The 18199-nt window shown below is 32.9% G+C and overlaps 1 long non-coding RNA gene across 1 annotated transcript in view; it reads left to right on the top strand.

Annotated features, from left to right (window-relative positions):
• Nucleotides 1–18199, top strand: part of LOC143252835 (uncharacterized) — a 42260-nt gene that overhangs the window by 14698 nt on the left and 9363 nt on the right. The window contains exon 2 of the long non-coding RNA XR_013029193.1: nt 13181–13254. This is a non-coding gene — a long non-coding RNA (uncharacterized LOC143252835). The remainder of the gene's footprint in view (nt 1–13180; nt 13255–18199) is intronic.

Genomic DNA, 18199 nt, shown 5'->3' with positions numbered 1-18199 from the left:
AGAGTGTGTGTGTGTTTTCTTATAACAAAGCCACTTTGGGCTATCTGCTGAGTTCGCCGAGAGAATCGAACCCCTGATTTTAGAGTTGTAAATCCGTAGAGTTATCGCTGTACTAGCGTATATCTGTTATAGGTGAGCTCGGAACCTCAGATACGATTTACTGTTTGAAACACTCATTGAGGAGTGTTAAACTTCTTCAAATTGTACGTAAAGATGTCATTAGTTTCGTTGAAAATTGGTGGCATAATGGGCTATTTATACCTTTCTTAATTCGAGTATCAAAACATGCTTTTAGCCCTCATACATACCATTATGACTCATTGTTTTAGGTTTTTAAGTAGAATATTTTAAGAATTTTTATATCGTTTTAAGTAAAACACAATAAGTTCATATTCCGTAGTTTTAAATCAATCATATTTTTTTAAATAAGTTAAGTTTTTAACTTCTCCCACACTTGTATATATATGAAGTATGAAATATCCAGGCCGAACAAAATGTTAGATATAAAATAAAAAGCCTTGTCATCCTTTCAAATTTCACACGGTTCTTAGTGGTTATAATAAAACTTTTCATTTTCAGTTCTTTTTGTTTTAAAAATAAACTGGTATACCGAAATGTAAAATGCTAACAGTCTTTCTATTCGAATAATTTGTTCTTCTCTGGTATCCTGAAATTTCAAAATCAGTTAGACTGTCTCCATTTTTCATCCTTTTCAAACCGTTATTAGAATAGTATGTAATGTGTTTTCTATATAGTATACATGCAGCATATTATACACAAATATACAGGTAGATGGTTAAGGTGAAAAGTACAATTGCTCGCATTTTTCAGTTCAAGTTCGCTAATTATTATGAAATATTCTGAAGGTTTTTAATAGAACTAACAGAGTAGATTCTGAAATGCCAACAAATGTTGCTTCCCCATTTTGATTCGACCCTACATAGTAATTTTAGTGCTGCAGCCCTGAAGTGATCCTAAGTTTCCAAAGACATTATTCGAGAATTTAGAATCCATAAAACTTAAACAGACATCTTCATGTTCTTATTATTCTACCGATTTCAAAAAACTTCAAGGCTTGTTTTCATACATTCATATCTAAAGAAAATGTATGGCATAAATGTTTTTTTTAATAACATGCAAATCTACACGAGGGCTATCTGCGCTAGCCGTTCCTAATTTTGCAGTGTAAGACTAGAGGGAAGGCAGCTAGTCATCCTTACTCACCGTCAACTCTTAGGTTACTCTTTTAACAAGGAATAATGGGATTTACCGTCACATTATAACGTCCCCGCGACTGAAAAGGCGAGCATGTTTCATGTGTATGGCACGAATGAAACAAATTATTTCAAACAAAATATAATCACAGCACATATGATTGATTCGGGGCATTGTATAACTTCGAGTTGAGCAAACAACAATTACAACGTAAATAATTTGTTCTGAACGTTCGTTTGGAATATGAATATTTTTATATAATGATTTCTGCCTTGCTTTACACAACAGAAGATACACTCTAAGAAGTAACCAGACATGCAGTTTTTTACGATTCTTTTATTTTATTTTTCAAATAGCCGTCCTTTCCCGGCGTTATCTGTGTATTACCTGAATATATGGCTAATTTTTAGCAATTTTAAAAAGAAAATATCGAAATTTCGCTTTACATATAAAAATGCACGTCAAAGGCATAAAGGTTCTAATACTAAAAAGGGACACTTATTGTTTTCAGGCATTCTATGAATACGAATACAAATTTAAATATTATATGAATTATAAACACTTTTATGCGTGCCTTTTTATAACTATTGTTACAAAACTTTTGTTATTTTACGTCACTGGGAATATGCTTTTATGGACAAATTTTTTTAAATGTCTTGCGGTAGAACAGTGTTAAATCTTCGACAGTTTTATAACAATGTGTTTTAAAAAAAAAACTTTTATGCAGAGTTTCTTTTAAAAATTATAAGACAATGATAGTTATGTAACAATACATCTATACGAAACGTTGTACACAATAAAATTAAATTATTTTTACCTCTCTATTTAATTAATATAATTAGTCATCTTTCAACTAATCAAACCACTGAAGTTACCTTTTAGTTCAAAATCAAAGACAATATTTAGAAACTTAGGCAAACACAATCTCTGTGTGGTTTAAATGCAAAATTAAACCTTTAATTTTTACAATGTATTATTTTGAAGTATGAAATATGCTTTCATATTTCTCTACATAATACTTATATTTATATTTTCCTTGTGTTTATTTTATCGAATAAACCGATTTATATTCTAGAGTAGCTAGAGTAGTTTATAAAAATACAACAAATAGTATATTTGTATAGATACATAATAATTCTATGTATATAATTATTTCAATACCAGATATCAGTTATTATTGCGACTGTTGGCTACATACCTTATTTTAAAAGAGTTCCACAATCAACAAATTTTTATTGCTAAGTACGTTGTTGCCCAATGAAGGCCTCTGTAAAACGGTGGAAAACATGCAAATAAAAATATTTTAAAATTCATAAAAGTTCGTGTATATTCCTACATATCAATTTAATTCCGTGATGAGTCTTAAACAACATTTATTAAGGGATTGCTAAGCCTCGTAGAAAATATTGTTACCTTTTGTGATACTGTTTTTGTTTATTTGTTTGTTTCTTTTTGTTAGAAATTGCCTCTGCTTTCATTTTTTGGTGAAACTCACAGCTGCACAGGTCATTCAGTAAAGATTTTTCTAAAATGATTGAAGAAAGTTTTGCATTATTTGCATCTTTTTCAATTTATTGAAATCTTTTGAAACGAAAGCCGTTACTACCTGTACAGCGAAAAATATGTGTCGTCATTTTAAATTTTCTTTTTCGCTGCATGATGATTAACAAAATTTAATAGAAAAGTTTTCATCGATTTTAAAATCAGAAATACAGACGAACAAACATTTAAATATAATCATTTCCGCGAATATTATGCATTCTAACAGTTTCACTTGTTTTAACTTTAAAAACCTGATTTTATAAACTGTTACAATTATTATTAAACAATTATTCCTGAACAATTTTTTTACCAAGTAACAGATGGAAGCATATTATTTTCTCTTTTTATAGGTATAAAGTTATGGGATAAAGCAATACTCAGGTGCACACCCTTAGAATTTCCTTATTATGTGGGCCTGGCATGTTCAGATGGTTAAGGCACTCGTCTCGTAATCCGAGAGTTGCGGGTTCGAATCCCCTTCACATTAAAACATGCTCGATCTTTCAGCCGTGGGCGCGTTATAATGTAACGGTCAATCCCACTATTCGTTGGTAAAAGAGTATCAAAGAGTTGACGGTGGGTGGTGATGATTAGCTGCCTTCCCTCTAGTCTTACACTGCAAAATTAGGAACGGCTAGTGCAGATAGCTCTCGTGTAGCTTTACGCGAAATTAAAAAACAAACAAACAAATAACCAGAAAAAAGGCAATCTACCAACCGCACTTACTACCATAAGAGCTTTGTCTGATTTTTTTATATGCACCCCGCTGAGACAGCGGTAAGTCTAGGGAGTTACAACGCAAAAATCAGGATTTCGATTCCCTTTGGTGGAAACAGCAGTTAACCTGATGTGACTTTGCTGTTAAAAACAAGACGAACTCTTTAAAATATAATATAATATAAATAACAGAAAGTATATGTCACTTTTATAACATCCTCACACGTGAAAGTGCGGAGTGTGTTCAGTGGTATCACGGTTCAGGCATTGAGATATTCGATTCCATTTAGTCATGCTAAAATGTCACATCCCAGTAATTTTGAAACAAATATAGATTTTTTCAAAAAATAAATATTTCTGAAAAGTCTCTTTGAATGGTAGAGCAATATATATCTTACTGTTAATAAAGTTTTTGAAAGTACTATCTTTCATTATAAACAATCACTCAAAAAGTATTATGTGTGCATTAAATTATTTTGATAATCTAGATCGTATATTGTGTTGCTTTGATACAATTTACAACTCCATGTTATAGAGGGAAAAATTAATATATACTACTAAGTTTCTCAAACTTATCTTAATAGATAATAATATAGCAAATAAATTACCAAAGTACATAATAAACTGGGTGTATCCGACGAAACACCTCTGCCATTTTAATGCGTTAGAATTACATGGAATTTGGACTTATTTTTCTTATTTACTCATACACATATCTTGTTATATGTTTATTGGTTTGAAACGTTTTGTTTGTTTTTGTTTTTTTGAATTTCGCACAAAGCTACTCGAGGGCTATCTGCGCTAGCCGTCCCTAATTTAACAGTGTAAGACTAGAGGGAAGGCAGCTAGTCATCACTACCCACCGCCAACTTTTGGGTTACTCTTTTACCAACGAATAGTGGGACTGACCGTCACATTATTAGATGCCTCAAATTAATACAAATAACAAACAAATGTTTAGATGTCCTCCTAGCTCAGGATATAAAAGATTAATAAAAGTCTTACGCTGGTAGGCAAACGGCTACCAGCATTTCAGAAATATCTCGTTTATATGTTTAGACGTTCGTACATTATATGTTTAGACGTTCGTACATTCCAAAATATCACACATAATGCTTATCAATATATAGGATTTTTAAGAATCTTCCAGGTAAAATGTTGAGGTTATAGATATTCGAAATTTACAGTAATTAAGAAATATATATTTCATTCAAGATGATCTATTTAATATATATGTTTGTTTCCAAATATCTATCTATACCGCACCATTTTCCGTTTTCATGCTTTTTGTTAAGTTGTCGTTCGATAGAACTTCTGAAAAAAGGGATGTTGCCTACAGGTCATATATGTCACATATTTTCAATATTCAAATACCCTCATTTGATTGTTTGTTTTTTATTACGTACAAAGCTACACAAAGGGTTATCTTTGCTGTGCCCACCACGGATATCAAAATTCGGTTTCTGTCGATAGAAATCCGTAGACATTAGGGGGGGGCGTTATTTAATTATACTAAATTTTTATAAACGTTATTGTGGACTAGATATTACCTAAATATTTGCTGAAGTATTTTTATGTTTATTTAATATATTTCTATATATCTGACATTAGCAATTAGAATGATTACTAAATTATTTATTCAATATTAAATTGTTTAATTTCAATATTACATACCGTTTTTATATATTATAATTGATAATTAATTTGGTTTAACAATTTTCAAGAAAGTTTTTTATGATTATTTGTGTTAATCTCAAAGATGATTCCATCGACATAAAAATTAACACCTGGTTTAAAGCCAATACAATTTGTTTTTCTTTTAAAATGGCATTCTACATGCTAATGAATTATGTGTAAAGGTACAAATACGTCTCCAAATATGGCTCACTATCAAAGTACATCGTATGGTCAATGGGAAATCTTCTCATGGGCAAAAGCATTTTGCTGCTAATGAATACAACCATGTCTATCCTGTAATCTAGCTGCACGTTTCTGGAAATTCTAAATCAGAAATGTCTAGTTTTTGGACCATATTCCTTCTCTAGAACTGGAATTTGGCACGCAAGACATAAAAACGACAGATGTGTTAGCAGTGGCTTGTGTTTGCAATTTGTGAGATGGAATGGAGAAGTTTCTATACAACATAAGATTTTTGCAAATCAGGCGATACTAATTTGGGAAGTGCTGAAATGGAAGATGAAATAGGTTTCACATTTGTATCCGTGAACTGCACTAAATAAACCTTGTACAATGTTATAATAAAATGTATCAAATAAAACACTGTAGAAATAGAATTAAAATAATATAATGTTCATAGAATTTGAAATCTGATATGTAAGTTTGTACTTCACAACTAAGTTCATACTCTCATCCTCAAAGAGAAAGATCAGTAAACAGGAGTGGTAGTCGATGCATAAAAAAATAAAAAGAGTACTGTTTCATAGGGTGTCATGCAAGTTGATGACGAATAGAATGTTTGTTGAGCAGACCTACACGAGGGCTATCTGTGCTAGCCGTCCCTAATTTAGCAGTGTAAGACTACCCACCGCCAACTCCTGGGCTACTCTTTTACCAACGAATATTGGGATTGAACGTCCCATTTTAACTCCCCTACAGCTGAAAGTGCGAGCCTGTTTGGTGCGACGAGGATTCGAACCTGCGACCCTCAGATACCAAGTCGAACGCCTTAACCCACCTGGCCATGACGGGCCGACGTAGAAAATGCTGATAGTATATACTAGGCTGCTTATGAAGAGTCATATGACAAAACATCATTGCGGGAAATATATGACAGCACTAATAATTGTTCTTGGAGCTAGGGTAACTCAAAACACATTTTCTTATTTTAACATTTTTATAACGTTTCTGCTATATCTGTTTTGGTTATTATATCGTCTCTTCTCGTATCTGAGTGATATAAAGAACATTTACTCCAATTTGTACTGCAAAATGATTTTATTCAGATTATAGCTTATTATTAACTGAATATAGTTCTAATATTAATTCTCATTCACAGGAATTCAAAGTTATTATATGTTAATCCATTATTTAAGACTACTGATGCCTTGAATAAGTATGTGAAATGACCCGGCATGGCCAGATGGTTAAGGCACTCGACTCGTAATCTGAGGGTCTAGGGTTTGAATCCTGTCACACCAAACGTGCTCGTCATAACAGCTGTTCTAAGCTCCAGATCGATTTGTTTGAGTTTTAACTGGATTTATAACTTATATTTATCAATCAGCTTTGGACAGCTAGTGAAGACATAAAGTTTTCACCTAATGCTTTCCTCAAACAACAAATCATCACTGACTAGTATTTAAACAATACAATTTTTGGATCACATTGATTTCTTAATTTCTTCAACGATTTTGGCAGTTTTGAGCAACTCACTTTTATTATATTTTTCATGTTGTTCGAGGAATGGCGATTGAAAAAAATCTTAATAATAAATATAAATTGAATTATAATATTAATTTTTAGTTATATGGAATTTTATATCTGATTCAAATCTCAATCGGGTTCCTAATTTATTATGTTATATATTACAATTTATCTCGGACGATTCTACGAGTTATTATGTTGTGTATGTTACGTCTTATGATTTCAAATAACAGGCAATTTTAATTTTAAAATAGAAGTTAATTAAACATTGATATGTATTAAATTTATAACATTTACCAACAAGATTGAGACAAACAATTTTTATCTTTATAAAATATATTTTAATATACAAACAACAATACAATTTATAATAACAGTTATTACATATAGTTATTGCAAATAATGATCTATATGCAACAGTTCCACAAACTTACCAACCATACTTAATCTTTTATCTAGTCTGGATTAGTTTGGTTTGTTTTTAATTTCGCACAAAGCTACACAAGGGCTATCTGCGCTAGTCGTCCCTAATTTAGCAGTATAAGAATAGAGGAAAGGCAGCTAGCCATCATCACCCACCGCCAACTCTTGGGCTACTATTTTACCAACGAATAGTGGGATTGATTGTAACATTATAATGCCCGCTGAAATGGCGAGCACGTTTGGTGTGACAGGGATTCAAATCCGCGAACCCCAGATTGCGAGTCGAACACGCTAACCACCCGGCCATGCCGGGCCTGGACTGTCAATAAAATATTCAATTCCAAACCAAATAGATGGCTGAAATATTATTTGTGAGTTTGTAAAGGCTTTGTATACAAACTATTATTTGTAATAACTGTTTGTAATAACCGTTATTATAAGTTATATTGTTATAGAATGAAAATTGTGTATATCAAACTTGGCAAATATCATAAATTTGATACGTATTAACATTTAATTGGCTTCTAAATTCAAACTAAAATTTCCAGGTATTTGAAATTTTATTACGTAAGGTACGTAAAATAACAAATTGGAGACTCGTCCAAGGTAAATTATAATACGTAACAACATAACATATAGTTTGATGTAATAAAAATTATTTTATGGTTTACCTTTACCTTTTATTACATCTTAATGTCTACGTTTTCTTAATTGTTACAAAGTTTCTTGGTTTAACGTCTTTACTCTGTGTTATATACAGCAACAAAGTCTAAAGGAGTCCCATCAAGATATTTTTAAGCAAAAAAATAAATTCAACAAAGATGGATCTTTATGTAATCTTGTTTCAATTGCAGGAAAAATATGGGACATCTTTTATCAACACCCGTACTATAACGGGGGTGATAGCCCCTTATAAAAAGTCATTTGTCTTAAAGCTAATACTATCCATTAATTTAATTCTTGAATTACATTAAATTTTGCCCCATAATATGTTTGAGTGACCTAAAATCATTTAGTAAAAGCAGTAGCCAGTATTGTTTTGTATGCAGTGAGACTGATATAAAGTTACGTATAGAGAGGAGATATGTGTACGTTTATTTTAAAACAATTTGGATGCTAATAACCTGTTGCTTTGTTGTTGTTGTCGGCAACATTTTATTAAAGTTCGGTCTTAATCTGACTGAATGATGTAATAGAAGTTTATACATTGAATAGTGTAACTGGTACAGCTTGTGGAGATATCCATTTACGGACAAAAGGTTATATTTCAAAGAGATAAAGATAAAACGCTTTAGAGTTTTATACCGAGCCGTGTAACTCTACCATCGCATAAGTAACACTAGTCAACAAAGTTTTTGTTGCATTTATATCAAAAACTTGGTATTACATAATTTCTTGCCCTGATTTCAGATCTGAAGTTAGTTTTTTCTCAGTGCTCTACTTTTTTTGCAATCAAGGTATTTAAAAATCTCAAAATTTCGTCACCATCACATTGACGTCGTAATCTATCATGAAAAATATGTGATAAAATATGTTATAAAACTCTTTAATATAGCTGGGTATAAAAAAGGAAATGCAAGATAGTATAAATGTATTAAAGTTATTTATATAAATTCAATTTTATATCAAGTTATAATTCAATTTATTTATATAAAACTGATTAGTAGATAAGACATTTGCTACTATGAGGAGGCAAAGCTCAATTGCAGTCTACTCAGGCATAAATTTCCGCTTGTAGCTCTTGCGTTTGTGGACTGTCTCAGGGCATTCTCGTTTAATGCTCCAGCAGTAATCTGCCATCATATGTTTGTCCCATCTCCCTTGGTGACGCTCTTCCATGGTCTTGAGGTCCTAATGGAACCGCTTGACTTGCTCGTCACTTACAGCTCCTGGGTTCTCAGGGAATCTGTCAAGATGACTGTACAGGTAATGGAGTTTGACACTCATGTTACATCCAAGATCGCGAAAAGCTAACAACATATTCGCCACAAGGGTTTCATAGTTGTCAGCTTTTTTATTGCCGAGAAAGTTTGCCATCACCGCCACAAATGAAAGCCATGCAGTCCTTTCCTTGTCATTCATCTTTCTGGCAAATTCTTGATCACGCACAAGTGCACGAATCTGTGGTCCATCAAAAACACCTGCCTTGATCTTCTCGAAGGACAAACCAGGGAGCAGAGAAAATATGTGTTGGAAGCATTCACCGTCAGTATTCAACGCCTTCATAAACTGTTTCATCAAGCCCAGCTTGATATGGAGAGGAGGAAATATGATCTTTTCTCGACTGACAATTGGATCGTTGACAATATTTGGCATACCCGCCTTCAGAGTCTCACGTATGGGCCACTCCTGGTTCCAGTGCTTTTCTCGAGCTCGGCTGTCCCACATGCAAAGATAGCAGGGGTACTTTGTAAATCCTCTTTGTTGACCTAGGAGGAAATTAACCATTTTGAGGTCCACACAAGTTGTCCAGTTGTGCTCGTGGTATTTTAGTAGGTCAATCACAGTCTTAATGTCATTATATTCCTCTCGTAAATACACAGTGTCCAATTGGAACAGCTGCATAGACATTGCCATTATGAAGTAGAATGCACTTCAAACTTTGCTTAGAACAATCTAGAAATAATTGCCAGTCATTTGGATGGTATATTGGCATCCCTAATTCCTGGAGAAGACCTGAGATATTATGACAATAAACAAACATATTCTCCTCTGTAAAAAATGGCACAAAAGCCTGCTCCCGATTTTAGAAGTATGACACTTTAGTTGTATGGCTCAGCTGATTCTTTTCTTGCATCCTGGAAGCTAACACTTCAGCTGCATTTTTGGAGAGACCCAAATCACGCACAAGGTCATTCAACTCTGGCTGGCTAAACTGTTGAGGAGTTAATGACTGTGGGGTCTCATAAGAAGGATCGCCAGATTCTGAAAGTATTTCTTGAGTTTCATCAGCAGTCTCTTGCTCTTGGTCACTACCCACATCTTCAGATGGAAGAAATCCTTTAAAAACTGGGATTGGGAGCTCATCAGAGTGCAGAGCAGGTCGGATTGCTGAGGGAATACTAGGATATGAAATTTTGTGTCTGTTTTTCTTGCCAATGCCCTTTGTATTGACAAGACAAAAATAACAGTCAGTTGTGTGGTCCATCGGTTCTTGCCAGGTCATGGGAATTCTGAAAGGTAAACCCTTACGTTTCCCTTTTGTCCAGTCACGCAGCATTTCCTCGCAGTTATGACACACAATATGTGAAGCCCATTTCATGTCTTGGTCACCAAGAGCAAGTCCAAAGTACGCTTTATAAGCACGCCTCACAAACGATGTTATATTACGCCTTTGACGAATAAGCGTGAAGCATCCACAAATACAACAGAAAGCGTCCGGCTTGTTTTCACATTGATGTCTCCTTGTAGCCATGATCAGATCTGAAACAAAATCAAAACAATTTTAATATTTCTGTTAATAACATAAACGTGTAAGTAATTAATTTGACCACAAAATCTAAACAATTTTAATATCTCTGTTGATAACATAAACGTGTAAGTAATTAACACGTTTCCTGCGATGGGACCTACCGGTGTCTCACTATTGTCTTACCTTTAACTAAGTTACAGGCTAGAGACAAGTGTAACGACAACCTAACGTTATCATAGCTCATGCAGCACTGAAGCTGTCAGATGTACAAGAGCATCGCAGCAGTTGCCGGTTTGCCAATATAGGCATCGCAGGAAACGTGTTAATTTGACCACAAACGGCTAGAATGAAAAACTTAAAATTGCATTAAAACTAGAGCATGTAGAGCTGAACCGTTTTCATATTTGAATTTAGCAGGTCACAAAGGGTAAGAATGATTAAAAAAATCTTATGCAACTGAGATTTCGAAAAAATTTGTTGACCTGTGTAATTTTCATGTGAACTGGTACAAATACACTAAAGACTTAGATCACCGCGATACGCAGTCGCGGTCAATAGATTTCGTTGGTATTTTAAAATTAGTTTTTTCACAGATATTTTTTAAACATATACCGGATTTTTTTACAGGTTTCATATACAAACGTGATGAAAATTATTGTATACCGAATAACTGTGTTATGCTGCACTAAACCAGATACTTTTTAATGTCAGACCTACCACTTGATTATTCACTTAGTTTCAGATAGCATTTAGCTACCTTTTATATATATATATTTACAAATGGGAGATGAAATGAAGGTGCATAATTTTACAGTTTGCAGGCAGTAGCATAGCTATACATGCAATTAAACAACAAAATCAACAGTATTTCGCTACAAAAAAGAACAGAAAGAGGAAAAAAAAAGATCATATCTATGATACTGATCACTTATTGTTACAGATTTAAGCAGCAAATATCTACTAATATATAGGGTTTACAATGCATACAACGTTTATAAAAGGTCATGTTTAATCCTTATCTCACAGAAAATATTGGCACTAATTTCATCTTTTTGTTTCATCACAACCCAATAAAACATATTGGGTATGCAGTATCATATGCGTTACTACAGGACCCGTAATGCATGATGGTATATTTTATCAAACATTTAAGATTAAACATTACTTTGTATGAAATACGTTATGGTAGGTAAATCTGTGATGCCCATTACGTACAAACTTATTGTAATGTACATATATTAAGTGGGATAGTCAAATGTAACTATATAATATTACACTAGAAGATTCATTTGTAAGAAAAGAGAAGTGCTAGACAATTCATTTAAGAACGTAAGAAATTGAAAAGCTCCTAGTATATGTAATGAATATGGAAAAGTAAAAATAATTTAAGGTGGCTAAAAGAACGTGTAAAGCCCCAGATCAATGTTTTAGAAAAGAGCGCTTTACTAATCCGTTGTTAAATGTAACATTTAGTTGTTATTGGTCACTCTAAATGTTTTACAGATCTACAGTTACGTACCAACTTTCTTAAGAATATGTCGTTTGTAACTGAGTTTTCAATTACCTCTTATTCTATTTTAGGCTATGATATAGCCCACTCATTAAGGCTTACGAAAAATTGAGTTAATGCAAAAATCAAATTGTATGAAATAAATGAAAACAAGTTAGTTTTACTGAAAACAGTTGATAAAGGAAATTCATCAGATAAACTAACGAACAACAACAACCAAAACGATAATCTGTGTTCGTTCATGTTCCATTTGTTTTGTGGATCTTTTGTATATCGAATAAATCTGAACTAGTGTACATACTAGGCCTGGCATGGCCAAGCGCGTAAGGCGTGCGACTCGTAATTCAGAGGGTCGCGGGTTCGCGCCCACGTCGCGCCAAACATGTTCGCCCTCCCAGCCGTGGGTCGTTATAAGGTGACGGTCAATCCCACTATTCGTTGGTAAAAGAGTAGCCCAAGAGTTGGCGGTGGGTGGTGATAACTAGCTGCCTTCCCTCTAGTCTTACTCTGCTAAATTAGGGACGGCTCAGTGCAGTGGGCTAACAACCTACTCACTTAAATACTTGTTGAAGAATCCGCGAGCGATTGCGGCCCTATGTTCCTAGATGGAATCTAATGGTGATAACTAATTACTGTAGATACTTACATTTTTTTTCCTGTAGTTTCAATTTAATTACGCATAATATATATAAAGATGATGCCTGATAACTTATAATTATATTTATAGTGTAATCTTAATCACAGATAAATGTTATAATGGGGCTTCGTATTAAACCTTGGTGAACTTATATCTTGTTGTTTATACAACTACAAGAATTGTTGTATAACATACACATTTTTATGAAACTTTTATAGAATTCACAGTGTTCATGTCAGCTGTGTTTTTAATGTTATATTTTTTATAAATGTTTTAACATTTGTTTAGTTTATATAAAGTATTAAAATTGTATGTGATTAATAACAATTCATTATGTTAGGAACAACTTTCGATTACGTGGATTTCAACTGAGAAACATATATTGAGATGTGTGACTGGATAAAATAGAAAAAGGTAAGTCAGTTGTCTTTTTGTTTGATAACAGTATTTAATGTTATTTCGTAAGGTTATATTTAGTTAATTATACAGTGTGAGAATTCATTTACGAATAATTTCAGTTCTAGAAAATTAATAGTGTGTTTTAAATAATTTGAACAAGATATTAAAAAAAATTGCATAATACGAAGACATAAAAATCTGCCAATTGCAATACAATATACGACTATAGGTAAACGATCCACATTATTAAAAGATTTAAAAAATAAAACATATACAAAATGATTTTTATAATAAAAATATATCCACTTGTCCTTCGGCCCGGCAAGTCCAGCTGGTTAAAGCGTTTGAAGTGCTGTCTGAAAGTCGCGGGTTCGAAGCCACGTGACATCAAACATGTGCGCCCTTTTAGCCGTGGGATCATTATAATATGCGATTAATCATACTGTTCAGTGGTAAAATAGTAGCCCAAGAGCTGGCGATGGGGGTTTGATGATAGGTTGCCTTCCCTCTGGTCTTACGCTGCTAAAATAAGGACTGTGTACGCAGATAGTCCTCGTGTAGCTTTGCTCGAAATTCAAAAACAAACCACTCATGCTTCATTAACAGCAAAATGTACATTATGATGCTAGAACAATATTTTAGTAAAACTTATGTCAACCAGAATTTAAACTTATCAAAAAATATGTATAGCTTGAAAAATATTAAAATGTTACATATATTTAGTCAATTCACAGAAAAAGTTTGTTGTTACGACTGTAATCTGTTTGTTTAGCAAAGCTACACACTACACATAAAGTACACTATCTGTACTCTACCAACCACAGGTATTGAAACTCGATTTCTAGCGGTATGGGTCCGCATATATATCGCTGTACCACAGGAACCGAGAATTAATTAGTGGTATTTTTATAAGATGCTTCGAAATATAAGAAACGCACTTGTAAACATATTGTTGGGATGAGCATGTAGATACACTTACAAGCGTGTGTGCAATACCTGTAAAAACTAGAGAAGATAATGCGTCTAAAACGAATATGAGTAAAAAGAGACATGTTAGTAATTTTTATATTGTAGGACTCGAATCAAAGTCATTAGCAAAATATGATTTAATGAACTGATATTGACATGCTATTTCCCCCTAATTATTCTGGGAAGTTTTTCCCTTCGTTTCGTTATTTTCTAATCTCAAGAAACGTGGTCTTACATATTGGACAAATTTGGCAATTGCCCAGAGCCCCATACATAGAAGGACACCCTATGCTATAACTCTTAATTAACTCAATTCTGCTCGGAGCTTCAGAATGACTTAGACCGCCACTAAGGTTTTCTATACATATATTGTAAATGAAAGTTCATTCATTTAGATATAGGTTTCCTCCTGTTCCTATAAAATCAAGTTGAAACATTCGAGTTTCTTAAATAACTTCTACACATTTCAAAAATTCGGCTTCGTTCATTGTTCACGTCACTTTCAAACATCACCGTATTTGAAAGATTCAAAACAGTTTCGCTGAAATAATTCAAATTCACATTTACCAAATTTAAATGTGAAAAGCCTTCGTACAAAACATATTTTACGATAACAAATTAACTTTATATGTCATAGCGAAGCTTTACCTATTCAGATCATTATAATCAGATTTTTCTTTATTGAACATGGAAAAGATATGACACAATTTTAATATTCAATAAAAGAATAAAGAATGGAGACAAAGTAACTTATTCTCAAATTTCAGGGGACCCGGGACGAAAGAATATCTTGAGGGAAAGATTGCAAATATCTTATATTTTAAAATGTCAATCAATTTGAAAATGATGTTTCAGGATAACTGCTTTAACCTGGAGAGAGAGCAGCATAAGCTTCTTGGATTTTGCTATTCAAAACATAATAAAGACCATTTTTTGGTGGGCCATTCCATGATTTGGGCAACTTTTTCAAAATGATAGAATTATTTATGAACTTTACTTTCATTAATTGGTGGTAATTTAATATATTGATTGAGTTCAAAGTTAACATTTTGCCTTACACGATCTGAGTTGAGTCTAATTTCCATTTATTTCAGCCTAATTTCCTTTCCGGTTTCAATATGGGAGTGATCTTTCTGGGCTGAGATACTGGCCTTTTCGGCCTCTAGACTTTTATTCTCTCTTTCTGCTTCGATACGGGCTTCCTTTTTTCTGGGCTACGATAAAGTCTTGCTCTTTCTGTTTTTAGGCTTGAATACGAGCTTCTTCAAGTTCGATTTGTTTGAGTTTTAAGCGGATGCCTAACTTATCTTTATCACTTATTTTTGATTGGCTAGTGGAGACAATAGAGTATTTCCTTAATGCTTTCTCAGACAATAACTCATCATCGACTAGTATTTCAACTTTTAATTGCAAAATTTTGGCAATTTCAAGCAATTCACTTTTGTTATATTTTTCAAGTCGTTCAACAGAGGATGATTGAAAAAGGTTTGATAATCAGCCACGATCAAATCTTGTTAGCACTAATAAATATAAATCGTATTATAATTTGAATTTAAATTTATTTCGAATTTTGTCTCTGATTCAGATCCCGGGGGAGCTCACTATTTATTATGTTACGTATTATAATTTATTTTGGACAAGTTTTCGATTTTATTTATTACTATTTCAAATAATCAGAATTTTGAATTTAAGTCTAGAAGCTAGTAATATGTATCAAATTTATGTTTTTTGCCAACAAGACTGGTACACACAATTTCCTTTCTTAACACAAATATATTTTAATATACAAACATAAAAACAATACTATTTGTAATGATGGTTATTACTAATAGTTATTATAAATGATGATTTACATACAAGAATTTTACAAGCTCACAAACGATTCTGAGTCTTCTATCTGGTCTAGAACTGAAAACTTTACCGATAGTCCAGTTCTTCGATGAACGAATTAGTTCTCAGCTGATACTGTCACCTCGCTTAAGCTAGCGATGTCTTTCTTGATTAGCCTTACACTAGTTAGAAGCTCACTAAGAAGATATTTAATGACCTCATGAAAATTATAATTTTCGAAGTAATTCATTAAAATTGAATGGTTTGTAATGTTCAAAATCTATAACGTTCCTGGTCAAATCTGCAGTTTTTCGATTAACATATTTTAATCACAATTACAGTTTTTGAGGCCTATAGCACACTGACTGCAGCTGTCCAATAATAATACTCTTTTTTTTTCTCGGCGTATCGGTTTTTATACAAGAATCACGCGAGTTTCTCGACTTTTCAACAATATTCTAGCTCGTTTTCGTAAAACAAATATTGTTGATTCTTTCTTTCAAGAATTTTCTACAAACTCGAAAAACAGACGGGAATTATGCAATACATTTTCGAGAATATATGCCACACGCAAAAAAGAAAATTATACAGAAACAAGCGTAGGCGCTAAAATAAACGTATAACGGTAAATTCATTACAATGAGAATAACTGAAAATGATAAAGACTGTGTGATATTTGAAAGATTGATAACCGTTTTTTGTATTTAATGTTTTGTTGGGTATTTATATACAACTAACAATTAGATTTTCTTGATCATTTGTTATTACAGTGTTTATTAGCAAATTATATTTACGTGACACAATGCATACAATTTGTCAAGCGTCATGTTTGGTCCTTAACTTCCAGAGGATAATGACAATAATTTTATCTTCTTATTTTTCCTCGTAAATCAAAGAAATTATAAGTATATTATTTCATGACGTGCTACAAATATATGCACATTTCACCAAATCTTAAGGAATGCTGATAGTTCCATGTCACATTAAATTATTATAATTTTTTTTATTTAATTATAACGACGGTAAAAGCATTACATTACATGAAAGGCATTTCAGAAAGTAAATGATGCCTATTATGTATAAACACCTTGTAATGTACCCATATTGAGTGGGACAGTACGTAAGGGACATATAAAATCCCAAATCGCTGTTTGCAACAATGGGATGTTACACCGGCATATTACTAAACAATTGTTAACTTTCTCACATTTTGGTGTTTTTGCCTTATTTTATGTTTTATATATCTGTAGTTACTAATTTTCTCTGAAATGGATCACTTCTAATTATATTTTGTAAAGCATATTCTTATATTTCAGGCTGTAATATTTACCGCTTTTAAATATTTGCAAACTATGTTGAACTTATGAGTTAATGCAGGAATCAGCATTTTAAAAGAATAATTATAAGTTATTAAACAAAGGAAAACAAATTAGTGTGTACAATTTAGAATTTCTACTTAAAACATTTGAATAAAGTTATCTAAAATTGTTCTTAAACCTTCAGATACCCGGGGTTATCTCCGTAAAACTAAAACTTTTAATTTCAGTACTTTATTTAGAAGTTAATATACATTCATTTTGTCCTGTTAAATGAAAACATTGCTGGAAACTTTACATCTGTTTGAAAGATATACTACACATACAAAGGTTTGGTTTGCTTTGAATTTCGCGCAAAATTATACGAGTGCTATCTGCGCTAGCCGTCCCTAATTTAGCAGTGTAAGATTAGAGGGAAGGCATCTAGTCGTCACCACCCATCGCCAACTCTTGGGCTACTCTTTTAACAACGAAGAGTGGGATTGACCGTCACATTATAACGCTCCCACGGCTGAAAAGGCGAGTATGTTTTGTGTTACGGAGATTCGAACCATCGACCCTCAGATTACGAGTCGAGCGCCTTAACTACCTGGCCAAGACGAGTCCTCTACATGTTGAATACTGGAAGTATAACAGATCTTTGTCCCTCTCCAGAACTCTATGTAATTATTAACTATTGATCATTAACTTTATAAGGCACTTGTTAATTTTTAACACACTAGCTAATAAGAAAATAAAGCATTATAAATCTAAGTACCACTGTTACTGATGGCGTAGAATACTTAGCTATTTTCAACTTACATCGTTACTTTTTCGTGAGACACATCATGTTATCAACTTGACGA

The sequence above is a fragment of the Tachypleus tridentatus genome, chromosome 6, assembly GCF_004210375.1.
Source record: "Tachypleus tridentatus isolate NWPU-2018 chromosome 6, ASM421037v1, whole genome shotgun sequence".
Classification (NCBI taxonomy): Eukaryota; Metazoa; Arthropoda; class Merostomata; order Xiphosura; family Limulidae; genus Tachypleus; species Tachypleus tridentatus.
Note: the sequence above shows the minus strand (reverse complement) of the source record. Positions and strands in the feature narration are given on the sequence as shown.